General features: G+C 42.5%; 2 long non-coding RNA genes across 3 annotated transcripts in view; both read left to right on the forward strand.

Moving 5' to 3' along the window:
• Positions 1-5,678, forward strand: part of LOC141988052 (uncharacterized) — a 109,339-nt gene extending 103,661 nt beyond the window's left edge. The window contains exon 5 of the long non-coding RNA XR_012639643.1: positions 5,526-5,678. This is a non-coding gene — a long non-coding RNA (uncharacterized LOC141988052). The remainder of the gene's footprint in view (positions 1-5,525) is intronic.
• Positions 5,679-6,097: 419 nt separating this feature from the next.
• On the forward strand, positions 6,098-10,618 carry LOC141988051 (uncharacterized). Of its 2 annotated transcripts, none has more exons than XR_012639642.1 (3): positions 6,098-6,195; positions 8,947-9,140; positions 10,000-10,618. It is a non-coding gene; the product is annotated as an uncharacterized LOC141988051 (long non-coding RNA). The 2 variants fall into 2 exon arrangements; XR_012639641.1 differs by lacking the exon at positions 6,098-6,195 and adding an exon at positions 7,222-7,282.
• The last annotated feature ends 5,991 nt before the right edge of the window (positions 10,619-16,609 follow it).

Here is a 16,609-nt window from a genome sequence, read left to right on the forward strand (position 1 = left end):
ACGTGCAAAACCATGCACTGGGAAAAAGCCCTGCAGATCTTAACAGGGATGGAAAGAGTGCATTCTCTAGAACTGACTCCAAAATCCTATGGAACTGAGTGGAACTAAACTCTTTCCTATCGATTTTTTGGACCTAGAAAAGGGATCATTTGTGGGTTAAAGCTTGAAGCTTTATCAGCTTGAAGCTGTTCGAGTCCAGGGCACTTTTGTTTCATTCCTAGAGCACAGAGCAGCTGTGCTCCAGCCTTTAGAGTGATGGCTCAACATTTCTATTCCCACATACTAGAGGGATACTTAACTGTCACACCTAGTCTTTTTATTCAAATAACTGGTTCCGGATAGGTACGGGTGAAACCAATTTCATGCAGGCTTTTTGAATCAAACCTATTATCTGGTGAAATGATATAGAAAATCACTGCTTTTGCTCTGAGCTTTTGATGTGCAACAGCTTCTGCTTACTGTGGCAGTCTATTTAGATCTTATTCTAAGTAACCCATGAAGGCCCCAGAGCTCCCCTCTCAGTGCTATACATAGCAACAAAGGAAATAATCACCTATTTTCATGTTCATTTCTGAAGTTGTTTCTCCTTAACAGAGTTTGAAATGGACCCTATTTTCCAGTTATGGAGACATTTTGGGCAATATTTTAACTGATATTGTCATCAACATTTTTGAAATATGCCATTTGTGGAAAAAACCAGTAACAATCCATGGTTTTCAGGACCCAAAATATGTTACTAAATTTGTTTAGAAAAAAATAATGCAAACATATTGGGAAAAATTGAAAATATTAATGTCACCATTTTTCCACAAATAAAATATTTCATAAACAAATATATAAATGCAAATCATTTTAAAGGGACATTTTACAACCAAAATATTTAATGCAAAACATTTCAACTAGCTCAAGAGCTAAAAATTTTGTCATTTTTTTGATTAAAAAAATAATGTACAAAAGCACAAAAGACCAGTGCTAGGCAGAGGGTGGATCACAAAGTACAGAGTTGATGTCGCCAAGACTCTCCAGGTCATGTTCTGAAGTCTTCACTTCCTTAGAGTGAAATTCACTCCTCCGCAGAAAGCCAGTGCTAGACCTATGTTTAGTTAATCTTAAATTGCCTTTGGTGGGTTTAGATTATACATGAGCCTTATACTAGGTCTCTGATTTTCACCTGCAGTCCTAGGAGCTTGTTTGGGAAAGTACCAAAGAAAAAACTGAGGAAAATTGAGTAAGGCCCTCAAAATTTGTTCATTAAGCTTCCTGCCCTCCTGTCCCCAAACTACTTTGGATAAACAGAACCAACTGAACCAAGGGTGGGATTTTAGAAATGACCTAAGTGATTTAAAAGCAGCAGTACCACTGAAAGTCAATAAGACATGTACTCCTAAGTCACCTAGGTACTTCTGAAAATCCTATTCAAAATCTTTCAAGTTCAAATAAATTTTGGAGGTTTTTATTAATTGTTTAATTATGTAATGATGATGTTAGTTTCTACATGTATCTGCTCCTCCTGGTTCTAGACATGACTAGAAATAGAGGAGATGAAATGCCATAAGAGGTTGGGCATCTGCTATTTATGGCCTTGCTGTAAATCTTGTGAGAAAAATCCCTCTCTCATGAGGTATCTAACCCAATTTTGGGGACTTAAGAGTTCTGTCATAAGAACTGAATTGGCATCTGTATTTTTGGTGCTGTATATAAACAGAATTTAACTGCTGAAGATGTTGTATGTCCATCACTACTTTAACATAGAAAAAAAGTGAACTACTAAAACTTGTAATAAATGTAGAAAGACAGGAGAGAACCTCTATTGGCTTTGCCACAGATTTGGACAGCTTTTACTAAATTCCCCACTGCTGTAAGCCAGGGTAATTCAATGGATTTACTCTTGTACACGAACATTTGCATAAAAAGAACGAAAATGTCCATGGAAGGTAGACAATATTTGCAAAAAGTTACATTTTGTTGAAAACCCAATTTTCCAGCCCTAGCTGCAATGTCACCAGACTGATTATATCCACAAATCAGTTGATATTATGCAAACTCAGAGACAGAACGATCTACCCCAGGGCAGGAGTAAAGATTGCAAACATGTTTTAGCTGTGTAGAGAAGAGGACTGTACTGGAGTGCTGAACGTTCTACATTTTACAAGAGATTCTTGTAAATTCCTTGGGACTGGTTCTTCTGTTTTGTATTGTTTACTGTCAGCACTCAAATAATTCAACAATAATAACATGACAATTGGAAGAACAGGCGATTTTTTATTTCTTGTAACTTACGCTGAGAGACTAGAAATAGCACAGAGGTCAGATTTGTTTCTTCGAAGGGAATAGTTGGCTCATCTCTTTTGAACACGTAAAACCCTTTGTTCTTTATGGGTAATGGCTATAATCCTTGTCTTCCACATTACTGTTATTCGCCCTATTTCCCTAGACACATTTAGTTAAATGGCTATCAACAGCAGACGATTAACGAAACGGGACAAGGGGATGAGTCAAAACATAAATCAGACAATAATGCTGTCTTCAGCAGAGAAGAGACTATCGACCAGCATGACAGCTTCTGCAAACTAATTAGAAAAGCAACATTCCAATGTAATTGTACCAAGCTATGCCGTATTATTCCCCCCCCCCACCCCACTTTAGTTAATGGCTATATATTAAAGAAAAAGACTAAGGACAAAACAATACTAATAATCCCAAGCAGGAAATCAACCCAAACAATAATTTTATTCCATTGACACAGGTCTGCTTGTTTATAGCTACCAAAGGCCATAAACAGATGAGGCAAGAAGTTGAATTTTTTCTCTCTGTTAATCCCCACAAATACACCTTTTCTCCCCATAGCCAAACAAAAAGTGTGTGTGCGCGCAGATGGGGGAAGAGAATCAGTGTTAAATGTCTCATGACTATGAAGAGGGGACATGAGCTCAGAGATGTAAAGTTCTCCATTTGGATCATTGCCACTGTAATTAAAAAGTATATTTCTTTAAAAGAATGGGTAGCTAATGACACTGAAGGTTTGTTGTTGGATTATTTTTTTTGGCCCTGCCCTTTGAGTCTTTGTTAGTAAAGGGAAAGAAATCCAAGATCTGAATGTTATATGATGGATAATAAACTCCGTGAGGAAACCAGATAAAAATACAGTTTCTTGTCTTCCAGGGATTGGGGATAGTTCAAGCCACAAAGTCTGGATATGAATCTGTGTTCCCCCATAGGGCAGCAAGCTCAAAACTGAGGATTTCCCTTGTCCCCATTATATAGATATGGACTGGACCAGCCATGAATCCAGATCTGAATATACAAGTTTGTGACAGTTCCAATACAGGATTTGGATTCACGGATACAACCAAAGTGCCCTTGCTCACAGCCCCATTGCATGAAACGTGAGGATACCTTGTCACATATTAAATTTACCTGTTCAAGCTCTGATAGATGACATATATGACATAGATGTGAAAATGCCTATATTCTGTCTACACTAGCATACCCACTCTTTCTGCCAGTAGGGGTCCAGCTGCACTGGTCTTAATGCAATGGTGGGAGATTTTCTCCAAAGAGAAAAAGCCCTTCTAGACTTCCCAAATTTTGCTTAGCCCTTGTTTTAATACCTGAGCACAAAAAGTTAAGGCCTCTGATTTGCCTGATATTTAGATCATTATAATAAGTTAATGTTTGTGACGCTGTGCAAGAAATGAGATTTATTGTTTGTTGCTTACGGTCTGATACAGCCATGAGGGTCCTCTGGCATGTATCTTTTGCTGGATTGGGAATTAAGGCTACAATCCAGGAAAACAACTAACCATGTGTTTAACTTTGAGCGTAAGAGTAGCCTCATTGACTTCAACAGGACTATTCACATACTTAAAGACAAGTGTATGTTCAAGTGTTCTTTTCTTTTTTCTTTATTATCATGATTTTCTTTAGAAGGCTTGAAGTGGCAAAGGAATGTGCATGTCCCAGTTCACTACTAATATAAGTTTAGATTTGGGCAGTATGGAAAATCAGTTTGCATGGGTTTGTATATAAGGCATTTGGGATTGAGCTGGGGCCTGGACTCTGAAAGCCTTCAAGGGGCTTGAAGCCGGGGCTGCAGCCCAAGCCTAAACGTCTACACTGCCATTTTTTAACCCTGCAGTGCTAGTCCTGTGAGTCCAAGTCCGTTGGACCAGGCTCTGAGACTTATTGCCATGGTTTGGTTTGGCTTGTTTTTCTGTGTAGCTAGATGTCAGGGAGGTTGCTTAAGGAATTGGGCCCCAGGGGATCATGCAACTCAGGAGTCCGATCCTGAAACCATTACTGTGGCCTTATAGAGAAGACAGTCACACTGATATCGAATGGGGCTACTCACATGCAGGAGTGGGCCCCCAAAGTATTTACCTGAATATTTCCATCCTCGAAGCAAAATGTTGGTTCCATGATCATTGGAATTGTTTCTGGTAACTGCAGCTTCCTGCAGCAAGGATCCTACATGGTTATGCTAGTTCAAATTCAGTCTGGGTTTCCATGAGTGGAAGTTGCATTTTTATGCCAGTTCTGAATTTGGCTTTACAACAAGCGCTTTCACTTTTACAAAGTAAAGTGCTAAAATTACTCATAATTGTGCCCATGAAAAATTGTTTCTACATTTGTTCTTGTAACTTGAAGCGCTTTGATTATTTGCAAGTCAAGTCACAGCTCTAATGTTCTCAATTCGGAATGAGGCACAGTCAAAAGCCCGTGATAAATGACACCCAGCATTGTGGCTGAAAGACTTACAGAGCTGAAATGTAGATGTCACTGTATTTTAATCATGGTCTGATGAAGAATCCTATTTTCATTACATGGCAAAAAAGTGTTCCTGAGAGCATATTAAAAATCTCTGGTAAAAAATATAATGGCCAGATCCACAGCTGATGTAAGCTGATGTAGTCCCACTGACTTCAACAGAACTCTCCCAATTTATGTCAACTGAGAGTCTCTCTCTGTGTCAAATGTGTTCAATTATTGTGCAAAAAAACACAATCAAAACCAAAAACACTTATTTAGAAATCTAAAAAATTCAGATTCTCTAGTCAAATGTCAGGCTTAACAGATTCTTTGCTGTGGCTGCATCTATCACCCCCTTCTGAATTGCAAACTAAAACGTTGAATAAAGATTTTTACTTTTGCCCTGTGGATTTAAGGGATTATGTTATCTCAAGGAAAAGGAAGCATGAAGCTCAGTGACAACTGATAAAATAATGGGTCACGTTCTCTGGTCTGTGCAACCTTGGTGATAAACTGGGGCAGAGGAATTTCGGAGAAAGGTGGATTTGGTCCACATTTGTGGCTCCCTCTTTCTCAGCTGGACTGTACCGTCTGGCAACAACTCTGTGATTAAGTGGGGTTTGGAAATATGATGGACAAGCTCCGTTTTCCTGGGCATGCATCGTACACTGTTATATCAACCAAGGATTTCCCTACTGGATTGGAGAATCTAGTGCAAAATACCTTATTAATGAGCAGAACTTTCTCACTCTTGTCCTCCTCTTCTTCCTCTCCAGGATCTCCAGACTCCATTGCTACTGGCACATGGTACAGCTGTGTGGAACCTTCCAACTCAGTGTCCAAAGGGAGGTGAATTTTTGTGATCCTGAAAGACACCAGACCCATGGCAAAGGAAAATAACATCCTATATTTACCCACAGAACAGGGCAGCATAGAGAGCAGAAGTGGAAGCTATTCTGCCAATGTATTTTAAACCTGTTCCAGAAGTGCCTTGCCACCTCTTGGGATGAGATTCTAGTTGAGAGCCAAATTCTGATAACCACACTGACATTGCTGAGTGCCTAGCTCCAGGAGTGATCCCATTGACTTTTGCAGGACCACTCGTGCCATATGATAGTATAAACATGAATAGGGAGATCATGAGCTGGCCTACACCATTCATGTCTATTCCTCTGTTATACTTGGACTTCGCTGCTCAGCCTGTGATATTAATACCAGGTCTGATTAGGAAGTTTAGTTTAGGTTGTTTGCTCTCAGTCCAAGTTTTACTGACCTGATGCCCATATCAGAAACCAGTGACTCACTCGACCCAGGCCAGCAAACAACCACTAGTTGGAATCATCATTCAGTTATCACTGACCGGGGTCCCCCTTCAGACAGGTGACCAAAAGCCTCCATATTGCCAAACCAATCCACTGGATCATCCAGTCCCCCTCGCAGCCTAAGGTGTGTTTGTGGCTTACCTGCAAATATTGGCATCCACATGTTTACAAGCCTTTTAAAGATCAAAGTCTAATTCCCAGCACACTGATGTGTGACTTTGAAATGTACATTCACATTTAAATGGTGACTTTGTCAATTGTCTGGTTTCATATCAAACCCACTGTAATATTAAGCCCCTGTGAACTAAGCTTGGGGGGGGGGTTTGGCTGACTACGCAAAGAAATCATGTGAAGAGCCTTATGAAGCACTTTAGGGAAGAAGAGTGATCTTCAGAGTTGTTGCAGGGAAGGGAAAAGTAAAGAGACGAAAGGTCTGATCCTGCACCCTTTGAAGTCCATGGGAATTCTCCCACTGACTTGAACAGCAGCAGGACTGAGGGCCGTAGAACTAGTTCATTGTGGAACTACTGCAATGGGATCCTACAATCTCTTGGCCAAGTGCTACCTTTCCATACACACCGCTCCCATTGAAGCTGGCAGTAACTGCAGGAACATCTCCTACAGCAGCAAGATTTGGCTCTAATATCTCACTCTAAAGGGAGAGATTTTCAAAGGGTCCCAAAGGAATTGACTTTCAGTGAGAGTTGGGTCCCTAACTCCCCTAGGCAATTTGTGCAATCCCAACCCTCAAGCCCTAACATAAAAGAGCCAGTCAGCAGGAATCATAACAAAACACAATCTCCCCAGCTCTAAGATTCCCAGCAGAAGATGCCTACCAAACATTTTCCAAGACCCTTGTGTAAAACGTGGATTTTCGGGCATGTCCTGAAAAGTCAAAGAAACCTGGGCCATTTCAGACCAAGAAGATGAGTGAATAATGGGGTTGTGCTTAGAGAATGCCCAGCTGTTAATTGCCTTTCTTCTATATAAAAAGAAACCACTGCTTCAACGTCTGACAATCTTAACTGTGACGGCATTGCAAGGATAAGAAGGCAGTCCCTCAGACAAAATGGTCTCTGACCACTGGGGATTTATAGGTAATAGGTCGAAGCCAGGACTTTACACCCTACCTGGAAGCCAAGGTGCAGCCAGTGCAGATCCTGGAGCGCTGGTGACACGTGTCATGGTGCAAAGCTCCACTTAATAAGCAGGTAGTCACATTCCGTGCTAACTTCAGCTTTTGAATGGGTTAAAGATGCAGCCCACAGGCAGAAGTCCGTTCTAGAGAGGACAAAGGCATGAATCTCAGTAGCAAGGTCTGTTGTTGGAAAAAAAGATGCAATCTCCTTGACCAAACCACCTAGACGCTGCGGCTATTTGAACATCTATAAGCAAATGAGACTAACCAAACCCCTAGCTTGTGCATTTTGTTTGCCAATGGTCAGGGATTCACATCACACAACCTTATCAGCCTCATCAGGGGTCCACATCAATTCAACCCTCTGGGAGCCTCCCCTCACCCAGCATAATAATCTCAGTCTTTTTCTATGTGGAGTCTCATCCATGCCCAGCTTCGCTCAGACAGTGAGACAGACACTCAACAGCACTCTCCGAGCTGGGTGAGATGCAGATACTCCCTATCCTCATGGCACCAAGCATTGAGAAAGCATGCCAGCCCATATCGCATCTATAGGGACCTGCTCCTGCCCCAGGGAATTACAATTGACTTCAAAGGGAGTTGGATCAGGCCTAATTCTCCTATTGGCGTCATATGCACATTGATAGAGCTTCTATTTTTTGTGGTTTATTAATTTCATTTTTTCCGTGTTTATTTTTTAGCAATTTTTGAGTTCAGTGTAAACGTACAAAAATTGAGAGGGTTCAGGGCTTTCTCTGTGTATATAAATGTAGGACTCTTTCATTTACATTAAAGCGAACTAGGGAACCTTTAGCACACACCAGCAGGGTCTACACGTCCAACTAATCTCCAACACATTAGTGCACTTTAGGAACCACACACCCGTAGTCCACGTTACTGCCCCTTGTAGACAAGCCAGGGAGCAGGGTCATTGCCTAGATACACAAACTGCACTGGGACAGGGATTAAGTCAGTATGAATTGAGTAGCCATTTCTGGTTTCTTTCTGGTGTTTAATCGGACAAACACTGCTGTCGTGTGTGTGTGTGTGTGTGTATGTATTAGGGGTGTTTTATCAGTTTTAGCAATTAAAATCTAAAATCAAAAGCCCTCAATTTGATTAAGAGGAATGACAGTAACAGAATCCTGGGGTACCTATGAGACAAACAAATGACCTGAGAGCGCACATTACGGACAAGAGAGCATCTGCCCAATATTACCCTCTGGATTCATTCAGAAAAAGGTATGTCTACCCTGCTATAAAACAAACCTGGGGCACCAAATCTCACCGCCCGAGTCAGCTGACTCAGGCTCGTGGGGCTCAGCCTGCGGGCTAAAAAATTCAGCGTAGACTTTCTGGCTCAGGCCGGGCTGCCCACCCCCCTCTCTCGGGGCTTCAGGGGCTGGGCTCCAGCCCAAGCCGAAGCATCTACACTGCAATGCTGTAGCCCCGCAGCCTGAGCCCCACAAGCCCTGGGCCAGCCACAGCCATGCAGCGGGTCTTTTACTGCAGTGTAGATGTACCCAAAGGAACAACGCCACCAGAGGGCCGCTCTGTATACTCCCACCATGGACTACAGGTAGGTGAACTCATGCTCCTCAGTAACAAAGGCAGCTGGTAGATCTAATATGAGCTTGAACACTTGAGGCCAGATCCTCAGCAGGTGAAAAACAGCACAGCTCCAGCGGGTGAGGAGATCCACCAGGCTGAACAGGGTTGCCTCCATACTGTTTGCAGGCTGGAACCCCAGCTGAGAAGGGTAAAGAAAATCAGAGGCATCAAGATACTCCAAGAGTCATCTCCCCACAACATCAGCAGCATACAGTATGTCAAGCATATCTCCCCAGCAGTGGAGGTGAGGGGACTGCCTGAACACAATCCGACTGTAAAAATCAATTGCACAGCTGTAGACAATCGACTGGCACGAGAGGGTAAGTTCTGCCTTTTGCCTGCACTGGATATAAGCTTAGAAACAACTGGCCTATTTTCTGCTCTCATCATCCAACACTGGTTTCACGGATTTTACTCTTTCATCATCTCCTTGGGGCATTTTTGCTACTTCTGTGTCATGTAATCCATCACTCTCTAAATAATTAATTTATTTGTGTAAGGGGAACCGCATGGGGTTTAAGGTTTCTGAGCAAGGAAAGCTGACAGCTGATGTGCTAGTTACAAAGGAACTAAAGACGGGGGGAAGAAAACCCTTTAACTAAACGTTATGTTCTCTTTCCATTTTTTTCTCATTATTATTATTCACTATGCAGTGAAAATTATTGCTCCCCAAACTTCTTGTGTTATGCTTTTCCGTTAGGCAGATTAGATTTTATCCCTGTGGCATTATTATAATAGTCAGGGCTGTGAACTTAGAGTTGCACAGGAAAAGCACTCTTCCTCATCTCCCCAAAGGAAAGCTAAATGAGATATTCCTTATATGATCCTGTCTAGACTCAACACAGCCCTGACAATGACCAAAGAATTGAGTGAAGGAGGCTAAGCCCCCAAAGAGCAGGCACTGAGGTTTCAAAAACCATTGGCATGAGTTCGAACTGGTGGGCTAAGCTGTGGCTTTACACAGCAGCCCTGCTTGGACTGCGCGAGCTGCATCACTTCAGTAGGGGCTCCCAGGGGAAGGAGAGGCATTAGGGTGTCAGAGAGGTAGCACTGCCAACCGCAGGAGCTCCAAAAACAGGAGTCAGGCTCCAAAAAAGAGAGATTGGTTTAAAAATCATGAGCACGCTTGGGTAACATTTTCAAGCATTTCTCCTCAACTTCTTTTTTTTTTAAATGAAGATGGAAATTTGCACCTGACTCCAGAAGCCGAGACATGAAGAACACCAAATATTGCGAGCTCTAGCAGCCCCAGAGAGGCACAATGCCACTGAAGAGCACGGATGCTGCATTGATCTTAAAGAGAGAGCAGCTTGGGTTTCCCTCTGCAGCTGGCCAGCTCTTTTGGCTGGTGTGGAGACACATGGGCCTGTGTCTCTGCTTCCTCCGTCCCTTTATGTCCTGTTGACACAGCCCAGTGGCAACTGCAGCACAAGTCTTTGTAAGCCGCTGTATTCCTTGAGCATGAGGAGAAGGATGGTCCAGTGGTAAGGGTTCTAGCTGGGACTTGGGAGAGCCAAGATCACATTCCATGCTCTGCCACAGACTTGCTGTGTGACCCTGGGCAAGTCACTTAGCCTCTCTGTTCCTAAGTTGCCCATCTGTACAATGGGAACATAATAGCACAGCCTGACCTCACACAAGCGTCATGAGGGTAAATGCATTAGAGATGGAGAAGTGAACTCTGTAATGGAGACACGTAAGTATCAGATGGACAAAAGGCTCTCCATTCTGTTGTGCTCACTCTATAAAATCAGGGCAAAGAACATTCAGCCGCACACACAACTGCATGAAAAACTAGTGGGGGAATATATAACAAACACTAGGAGATTTGAGCTGTGGTTCAAGAATTATTTTGCTACTCTCTCTGTTATAGAGGCTTTTTGAAATCTGTACTTTAGCTCTAATTATCTCAGGTGTCTTCCTTTTCTGTCCAGTGTCTCCCCAGTTTTACCATTTGCTCATTTTACTTATTTTATTACCTACCTTGTGCAAAACCTGCACTCTTATGTTACACATTGAGCTTAGCGAGAGCTTTGTTTGGATAGGAAATGTGTATGGACTGTAGAATCCCACCCCTCAATTATTATATGCTTGGCTGTCTAGGAAATATATACATTCAGGCCCAAATTTTCCACAAGTACACATTGGCACAGTTCCATTCAATTCAGTGGAGCTGTGCCAGTTTACACCAGATGAAAATTTGGTCCTTTATACACACTGCTGGAAATATTTCTGGATGGTATGACTAGCAGTTTTTCAGTGGCCAGTGGCTTGGCTAACGTTAGGGCTGGCTGACTGACAGGAGCATGGATGAAGTAGAGGAGAAAACATTACAACTGCTTTCTCTTGCTTGATATGTGTAGAACTCAGAGCTTCCACACACTCTGGTAGAAAGTCATGCAAGAGTGTGGCAAGTGCTGTTTGAAAGAGGAAGGCTGACTACAAGAGGGAGGGGGATACTGATTAATAATCATAATATGTTATATTGAGACAGCCCCCAAATAAGTCCTGAATTGTTTACAAACCAGGGCCTTGATCCTGCAATGAAAACGACACAGGGCACCCCTTCTCACTCCACTGGTCCCCGTTTTTTGTTTAAGAACTGGGTGGCATGCCAGGGCTATAGCTTCCTCGACCTGGTTCTTCAAGGATTTATGCTTCGCTGAAGATGTCAACGGCACTCCGCTGTGAGAAGAGCAGGATGTGGTCAGAGCAGTGTGTGGAGTACTCCTGTGAGCCTCTCCAACAGTGGCATTGTGCAAGTTGTTCGGTTTTAATTATGGCACAAGAAATAAAGCTCTCCAATTTTAAATAGCACCTGGGTCTGAAAGCGTAACGTGTGCACCCAAGTTTCACTGAAAATTGGGTGAGTTTTTTTAACTCTTTTCTGTACATGTGATCTTATACACAAATATACTAAAAACTCCATAAAAATAAAATATGTCCGGAATAGCCTCTCTTACCCCAGTGAAATACCACAAGAAGATGATATCAGCAGGTTAAACCCTTTTGCCTTGAACTGGTCATGAAAATTCAACCCTTCAAATTGTTGTCCAGTCACATAACCTCATCTGTCACTCACCAGAGGCAACTGTGCCAGTCCCTACCCAAGTTTAATAGCTGTAGATCCCTTCCCATTCTCTCTTCTTTCTGGGCCCTAACATTACACGGCCACGCTGTTTGGTAGTAGCTAACTGTGTCTGCATGGGTCTTAATCATAGAATATCAGGGTTGGAAGGGACCTCAGGAGGTCATCTAGTCCAACCCCCTGCTCAAAGCAGGACCAATCCCCAATTAAATCATCCCAGCCAGGGCTTTGTCAAGCCTGACCTTAAAAACTTCTAAGGAAGGAGATTCTACCACCTCCCTAGGTAACGTATTCCAGTGTTTCACCACCCTCCTAGTGAAAAAGTTTTCCCTAATATCCAACCTAAACCTCCCCCACTGCAACTTGAGACCATTACTCCTTGTCCTGTCCTCTTCTACCACTCAGAATAGTCTAGAACCATCCTCTTTGGAACCACCTCTCAGGTAGTTGAAAGCAGCTATCAAATCCCCCCTCATTCTTCTCTTCTGCAGACTAAACAATCCCAGTTCCCTCAGCCTCTCCTCATAAGTCATGTGTTCCAGTCCCTAATCATTTTTGTTGCCCTTCGCTGGACTCTCTCCAATTTATCCACATCCTTCTTGTAGTGTGGGGCCCAAAACTGGACACAGTACTCCAGACTGTACTGGACACAGTACAGTCTTCACCAAAGGAAATGAAAGCACCCTCCACTCTTCCTATGTCAGTTGCAATCATTAGAGAGACAAGATGGGTGAGGTAAAATCTTTTATTGGACCAACTTCTGTTGGTCCGAGACACAAGCCTGGAAGCTAAGAAGAAAGCATCTCTCTCTCACCGACAAAAGTTCGTCCAGTAGAAGATGTTACCTCACTCACCTTGTCTCTCTAATATCCTGGAACTGACATGGCTACAACAACACGGCCTAGTTGCAATCAGAGCAATTAACGGGATACACAAAGGCTGTGATACCTGTTTATTCCTGAGATGATGATAATAAAACCTTTGATAGTGTGGAGTTCATAAAAATCCATCACAAAATGCTTTGCAGAACATAGTACTCTACAAAATTGTTTGAGGTTGTGGCTGCAGAATTTAAAAACGTAACTTTGCCAAGCGCATGAGAAACATCCTGGCTCATAAAGGGATGCAAATAGTGACATGTTAGTTTGTTTAAAAATATTGGGAGGGGCCCCAAGTGGGACTGTGAATGCATTATTATTCTGATTTATAATTTATTACGCACTGGTCATGTGCTTAATAACTAGGTGCAAAATATAGGAGTAGTGTGATTTTCATTAAAATCCACCTTTTCATTATTGATCAAAATCAAGAAGGGACCTAATTTCTGGCTCAGGTAGCCAATATCATTCAGAAACAGTATCTATGAACAACTGATGGTGGAAATCTCTTTTTGTTCTGGTTTGCACAGCCCCTAGCACAATGGGGTCCTGATCCGTGACTGCAGCTCCTATGGGCTACCACAGTACAAATAAAATAGTAATAACAACAACCAATCAGAAGATTTCTGACATGTCAGACCAAAACATCATGAGAATTCATAGCTAACAAATCCAGCTGCAAAACAGGATCTATATTCCAACACTACCACCTCTGTAACTTGTATCTACTGTTAAGTACATGTAGATTATATATAGATCCTCACCTTTAAGGCCTTTCACAGTCTAGCCCTTCCCTTCTTATCTCCTCTTATATCTGTGGTAGCACAAAGGAGATGGAGAGCTTCTCAAAGGGGGCAGCCAGGGATTCCCCTCACATACTCTTTTGGGTGTAGGTGTATTCAGGCTAGGCATGTGAAGAAGAATGGAGAATGATGCACTCCAGCTAATCTCAACCTGTGGAGTTGTCCTAGGGAACTGTTGTAGTTGGCCTAATTTACAGCAGCCCTTAGGCTGCTCTAAATTATGCTGGAGGTGGTTTTGGCCCCCAGTTGTCTGCTGAATTGGGGAAGAATTTGGCCCCCAGCTTTTAAAGGCATGTGATAAGCACAGCTTGGCTGAACCCAGGGATCTGACCAATTAACTTAAATCACCATGTATGTCACCCCTAAGATTTCCATGGAAGTTGCACCTGCTGGATTGATTAGACTTTTATACTCACCGTAGCAGGGCAGCTACTGAATCTGCAGAGGAGGGGTTGGTAAGTTAAGGGAAACTGTCCACAGTGACACAAGAACATGAAGCTTTTGCAGTTGCCCTTCACTGCTTTTATCATCAAATAAAAAGAGCCAACATGTATTACAAAATACTGCACAGTTCAATTTGAGCTCTAGCAACATCATTAGGCTGTAAATACCTGGGTAACTTACATTCCATGTCACATAACAGAGGCTGTAATTTTCTAGCCTGATAGAAACATTCCAAGGGTGAGTTCCACAGTTAGGAACAAAGGTGACACAACATTTGGCTCTGGCTCTGAATTTGGAACCTGCTCTCAAAGGTTTGAGATTCACACAAGTTATTAGGCTCAATACAGGGGTAACTGGGTGATATTCTATGGCGAATGATACACAGGAGGTCGGATTCGATTATCTAATTGTCCCTTCTGGCCTAAAATCTATGAATCTATGAAACCACTAATACAGTGAACTGGGCTGATGAAAACTCAGCAGCACAGCCGTGGTGACATATCTTCGTGACACCAAGGGCCACAGGGGCAACTTCCCAGAATCCAGGGTCAAGACAAAATAGGGCTTCAAAGTTTTTTCCTAAGTGAAAATTTAGGCTCTTAAATAATTAATCTGACTGCTGAATACCTCGAAGCTCCTGTTGACTTTAGTGAGCCGCAGGGTGACTCCTGAATTAGATTCAAACCCTGCAGTGCATAGCACACAGCCAGTCCGCCATGTTGCCAATGGGGCTGTGTGCAGGTGCCTTAGTCTATCACCACCTGTGGGACCGAGGCCATAGTACATATGTTTACATGCATCTTTTAAAGGAAAAATAAATTCACATCACAATATTGGAACCAGTGATCTGTTTGCCAAATGAAGAGGTACAGTCTGAAAACTGAATTAATAGATAAACCAGTGCAGCTGATCGTTTTGTTCTGATCCTGCTACAATAGGAGAGGGAGGTGGAGGGCCGCATTTTAGATTCCCTGGGATGTTTTAGGTGCAGTTTGCCCTTCTAGCATCCCATTATGTAAGATGCATCACAAGCTCTCTTCAAAAAGACCACACATTTGCGTTGGTTTAGAATAGCATTTATGGAATGGCAGCAGAAGCTATTGTCAAACAGCTGTGGAGATGCTGGAAGCCACAGCAATTAGACATCTGCAGGTGAGTTAGGAAAACAGCAATTCAAATTCACCTGTCTTGCTAAAAACAAATGATGTTTGGTTTAAGGATAAGCAAACTCATTTTGCCTAATTTACAAACCAGTCAAATATTAAGGGCTAAAATGTCAATTTATGTCAAAAGGAGAGACAGCGGAAAGAGAAATCGAGAGTGGGAAGGAGAATATAATCCAATGAAAAATAAGGTGAAAAAGAGAGCAGAGATATATAGCAGACAGGGTTAAATCACTGATGGAAAGAGAGTGGCACAAAATCTCTGAAGGAAAACATTAAGTTTCTTTCTCTCTGACTGTATGGATATATGCATACATAACAGTACTTACAACCCTTGAAGCAATTTTGAATATTGCCTACAGACAACATTTTCAAGGTTTTTCCCCCCCAAGTTTAGTACATGTTACTCTCACAAGTTCAAATACAAAAGATAGTTATATTCATGCACATACACATGCGCCCCCAGGGCTCTTCTCTAGGAGGATTTACCCTTCTCAGTATCTGTGGAATGGTGTTCAAATCTCATGTAGGACATACCAGCTCCTTAAAAGTGAGGAACAACTGCTAGTCCCAGCATCTCCTTCAAACTCCCCTTTAGTCTTTGCAATGACAGTCTGCAATTTGTAGACCCTGCAGCAAATTCTCCTCCTCTTCTTTTTCTTCAGTGGGGATAGGGAGCCTACAGTCTAATCCAACAAAACTGACAGAGGCCCTTGAACTCAATCCTTACAGCAGACCCTACTGGGCCTTGCACTGCTCCACCACCAAGCTCTTTAGTTAGACTACCAGTTAGCCTATTTATAAACTCTTCCCCCTCCCCCCAGGATTTCCATTGGTCCCCCTTTCAGAGGGCAGCTGGGTGTATCCTGCCAAGCCATTTGTCCACTGTGGAAATCACCCAAGTAACTTCAAACAGCTAATGAGTATGCCTAGAGCCTGCCACACCCAAGTTCTGGATGATTCTGGCCCACCCCTTGCCTGGCTCCCATTAAGTCTGCAGACACACAGAGAACAAGAACTATGCATCCTCCCCACTGTTTCTTCTCTTATTGACACCACTGAATGCTGCAGTGAATACATGTTCCTCTACTCCATGACAGCCTCTGTCCCTCTTAATGGCTAGCACATATACAGCAATGTATGATCAGGTGAAATAGCTCAAAGTATCACAGCATGTTAGCTTGGATTATGTGCCGCTCCCCTCATCATAAATAGCTTTTCCCTCCATGGATAAATTATCGCAGGCTATTATTTTGTCTCTTTATGAACACCTTTTCCCACTATAACAGACCAGTTTATATGCTGCTGGAACAAATGGAAACACTGTATTGGGCTATTATTCTCTACTGTAATTACTAACTGTTTTAAAATATTGATTTTTGCAGGGCTCAGTGATCATAAGCAATCTATGAA

The sequence above is a fragment of the Natator depressus genome, chromosome 5 (assembly GCF_965152275.1).
Source record: "Natator depressus isolate rNatDep1 chromosome 5, rNatDep2.hap1, whole genome shotgun sequence".
Classification (NCBI taxonomy): domain Eukaryota; kingdom Metazoa; phylum Chordata; order Testudines; family Cheloniidae; genus Natator; species Natator depressus.